This window comes from Pollicipes pollicipes, unplaced genomic scaffold (assembly GCF_011947565.3).
Source record: "Pollicipes pollicipes isolate AB1234 unplaced genomic scaffold, Ppol_2.1 Scaffold_3447;HRSCAF=4054_pilon_pilon_pilon, whole genome shotgun sequence".
In the NCBI taxonomy this organism is placed as follows: domain Eukaryota; kingdom Metazoa; phylum Arthropoda; class Thecostraca; order Pollicipedomorpha; family Pollicipedidae; genus Pollicipes; species Pollicipes pollicipes.
The window spans coordinates 42,993,177-42,997,458 of NW_023596297.1; the positions used below are offsets into that span (position 1 = coordinate 42,993,177).

Consider the following 4,282-nt stretch of genomic DNA (forward strand, 5'->3'; position numbering starts at 1 on the left):
GACGCTGGCGCCGGCCAGGTCCGCTGCAGCAGCAGCGCGCTAGAGTAGCCGCAGCAGGGCTGCGCCAGTCGCACTGGCGGCGCTACCAGAACGTGCGCAAGCCGCGGCGTCAGGTGGCGCACGAGCGTATCGCGCACGTGCTCCAGGCCGGCTACCGCCGCCACGACCAGACGCACGCGTTCGTCTGGAAAACAGAGCACGTCGGCGTCAGCGTGCCGGGTGGCGCCACTGAAGACGGACGCGCCGCGCAGACGTGTGGTTCGGTGGCCATCACGGCCGCCGCACCAGCGGAGACGTTTGCACCACTAACATCACCCCGGGGCGCAATAAGCAGCACTAGCTGTACACGCTGCGGGGCCGAACTCTGCGCCCGCTCGAGGCAAACCACGGCCGGGAACAGCTCTGTGGCCAGCACTGCGAAAGCGCGGACCCGAGGCGACGCTGGCCGAGATCTGCGCAGGCCAGACGCCAGCACAGGGAGCACAACAGCACCGCGCTCAGCCGGCTGACCGGCTCCCCATTCCGAGCTGAATCCTCATCGGCCCATTAGCGGACGGCACTCTCCCGCCCCACGCCAGGTTTTCCTGACGCAGGGCAGACAAGCCCCGCCCGAATCTTCACTGTCCGCGCGCAGGCGCTCACCATCCACCACGCCCCGGAAGGCGTGCAGGTCACGCCGGTACGTGACCTTCCAGAGGTCGGACGTGCCCTCTAGCAGTCGGGCGTGCACACCGCAGTGGGTCAGTACCAGCTGCAGGCACTCGGTGCCGTGGTCCAGCTCATGCTCTGTGCACTGTCGGGCAACAGCAGCGGCGTCAGTGCAGCCTGACAGTCGGCCCCACCAGCTTAGGTGATGGCTACATTAGGCACTTCACGTTGGACACTATGCATCTGAGCACCGGGCGCCTTCGGTCCTGCAGCGCATACGCAATACGGAAGGCCCGTACAAAACAGCGGCTTCCGTCCCACGACATGGCGGCTGATCACGACTACACCCACCGGTGCCAGGTACAGGCATAGCTGACCCTGGCGCGCCGCACCGAGCCGAGCCAAACTCACACGCTGGTAGGCGCGCGTGATGACCGGGTAGGCAAAGGCCTGCGGCGTCTCGCTGGCGCGGTGTTGGCTGCGGTCGAGACCGCGGCCGAGCAGCCCGTCCGGGCGCGTCTCCAGCACAGTGGAGACGAGCGGCCGCACCAGTCCGGCGGCGCCCTGGTGGCTGGCAGCGCGCACCAGCGCCGACACCAGCTGCGCCGGCACCAGCGGCCGCACGCCGTCATGCACCAGCACCACGTCCGGTGCCGGCCCTTCGGCACCAAACACCCACTCAGACGGCTGGGGATGGCCGTGTGGACGGCGCCGGGCGAGTGATGCGCGGATGCATCGGAAACAGATTACCGCAGCAGAACTGACACTGAGCTGCGCTGAGCGCACGCACATGGGCGGAGAAAGGGGGATGAAAGGTGTGACAGCAACCAGCCTTCGTCAAAGCAGAGTTATTTTGGCATTCAAAGATGCTCGGTCTGTTACCTTACCTACACCAACCTTTCACAGCGTTTTACTCTAATACATACATAAAGAGAAGATCACGTGTGCAACATTGTTGAAATTAGCACGCAAATACGTACAACTAAAAATAATTGATAATGATACAAATCCATCCCTGTCGTAACCTATTACCGTCATCGCATCTGTGCTGCAATCATGCGTTATTCCTCACCGAGTTCTGGAATGGCGTCCAGTCCACACTTGATGGAGCGATGTCGGCTGGTGGATCCCGCGACGTAGCGCACCCTGTGCTCCAAGGAAGCGGTACGCAGTGTGTCCTGCGCGTCCGGCATCACATCGGCCCTGACGTGCTGACCCACGCTACGATCACCCTCCGGTGGAACTGGTCCGCTCCGCTGCAGACAGGCCATGCTCTCTGTCCCCTGCCGTTTTTCTGGGAGGTCAACCGCGGCATGCAACAGCTCCGATGACGCCTCCACTACTGTCCGTTCACTTTCCCCTTGCACCGCATTCGGATCACATGCCTGACTGGGTGGCACTTCAATTGGGAGATGCTTATTTTCCGTTGTTCGGTGACCTGCCGCGTGCTCCGCTTGACACAGTGCTCTGTTGTGTTCTTCACTTAATGGGCATTCACCTGTACCATCAGAGTTGGGAGCACGTCTCCACCAGGAAGGAAGACTGCCCACTCTGTCATGCTCGCACGTCACCACTATTACCATCTCAACGTCATCACACACAAGGAGGCCAGATATGGTATAGCTGAGCAGTGTGTGGCCCTGAAAAAGAAAACATTAGTAGTTTGTGAGGTCTTTTCATGTTTTTTGACACAGAATATTCACAATAATATGAGCCAGCCTTGGTGACTTCATGAATTGGTGATACTTTATGACATTAATATCAGCGTGCTAGTAAGTACCTGTACAATGCTGAATTGCTTTGGGCAGTCATGTCCAAACCTCTCTCCACAGCCTGCAGCAGGAACAACTGCCCAAGCTCGAGTCATAGCATCTGTCCTGAAACGTGCCATAACATCACAACACTTAAAGCCAAAATGTTTATGCTGCATTTGCAAGCAGCATTAATACAATGCAATCTTTCAAGGTTGAGTAAAATTTAGGCAGTTTTGGTGCATGTCCGGTTTTGCCCCAGACTACAAGAACCCATTCTATAAAAGCTTGTACTATGAGCTACTACCACCCCATCACAGGTACATCAAATATGACCCATTAGAAATTGGCAAAAGTCCTAGAAGGCCAGATAAATGAAACAGAATTATCAATGTTATACCATAATGACAATCATCTTTCCCACCTGTATGTTTTCTGCAAATGCATTTTCCATGAAGTTTGAGTGCCAGACCAGGAGAGTGACCCAGTGTCATCTCTGTTGATCTGTTTGGCTTAGGCTGATGCTCTGTGAGGGCTACACTCATTATTTAGAAGCAAAATACTTCAAACAAAAGGATGTAAGCTCCAGCCAGAGGGGGCGCACAGGATCCCCAGGAGGCTTAGGTACTCTGGTCCCCAGCTGCTAATATTTATGATACCACCTGGTATGTTATCAGTAAAGGTTGACATATGTTCCTTATGTTATAACAAAAACATAAATCATCTTCTATAGGTGCCAAAATAAAAGAAAACTGAAAAATTACAGTATTGATATGACCTACATCTACAGCATGAGCCTTAGTTTCCACAATTTACAAGCAAGCAATGAGAGGGTAGCATAATTTACTAAGAGTTGTCCTAAAATGGAGTAATTCTACACACATCTAATCTAATCCAGTCCCCACAAGTGACCCTGGTTCACATTTCAAGGTCAGATATTAATCCTACCCAATATTCCATCCCCACAGGCTATCAGAAAAGGACAGCCATGACACCTCATATCACCAAAAGCAAGACTATATGTACCACCAAGAGCCTCCAGCAAAGGAGCCAAATTGACGTGCCTGGTCTTTGTTAGTGGCTTCACATTATGTTATTCACTAAGAGAGGCAAGTGGAGCTCTTTAACTAATCCGGCACAAACCCCGGCACATCTTAAGTAAGCCTGGTGGCCACTTTAGAGAGAAGCACAGGAAAACCACACATACGCAATTTTGCTTTGATAGGCTAGGCAATATGGAATATATGGTCAACAAGGAACTTCATTCAAGATCAAAACTGTATTGCATATACGTGGAAAAAAACCGTGAGTAAAAGCTTGGTTACGTCGGATGCCGGGCCGTTACCCTCCCCCGGCACAGGGCAACACGACTGCCTTCCCGGCACTACTCGCACTTAGCGGGGTTAAGTGGCGAATCAGATCCCGTCAGATCTTCCGCTCGCAGACCAGGATATTACTTGTTTCAATAGCGCCATATCTGTCACAACCCGAAATCTAGTTGTAAGGGAGGGACTAACCGGCCGACCAAACCTGTTGACAGCCATTTGCTCTGAGCCTATGACACTGGTCGACGTGAAGCCGTCACCATTCGGTGCCAATTGATCGACAACGTATCCTGTCCGGAACATGGTGACTCTGGGCCAGGTCAAAGGTCACCAAACATAAAGAACCAAAATGAGGGTGCAGACAACCCCATGCCTCGAGCCTATAGGCAGGGGCGGATCCAGACAAGGGGGGGGGGGGGGGGGCACGGGACCATGGCGCCCTTGGGCACCGAACGAGCGCATTGGCTCCAAGGGTGCCATGGCTGGCCGAACAGGTGCAGTTTTGTAACACAAAACGTAATATACTTGGACATTTCTGGATTTCTAGGCGACCAGGAG

General features: G+C 54.2%; 1 long non-coding RNA gene across 1 annotated transcript; it reads right to left on the reverse strand.

Moving 5' to 3' along the window:
- Positions 1-1,267: 1,267 nt before the first annotated feature.
- On the reverse strand, positions 1,268-3,787 carry LOC119092642 (uncharacterized). The gene is made up of 4 exons (XR_005093516.1): positions 2,824-3,787; positions 2,429-2,525; positions 1,721-2,288; positions 1,268-1,307 (listed from the first exon to the last, which is right to left on the reverse strand). It is a non-coding gene; the product is annotated as an uncharacterized LOC119092642 (long non-coding RNA).
- Positions 3,788-4,282: the final 495 nt, after the last annotated feature.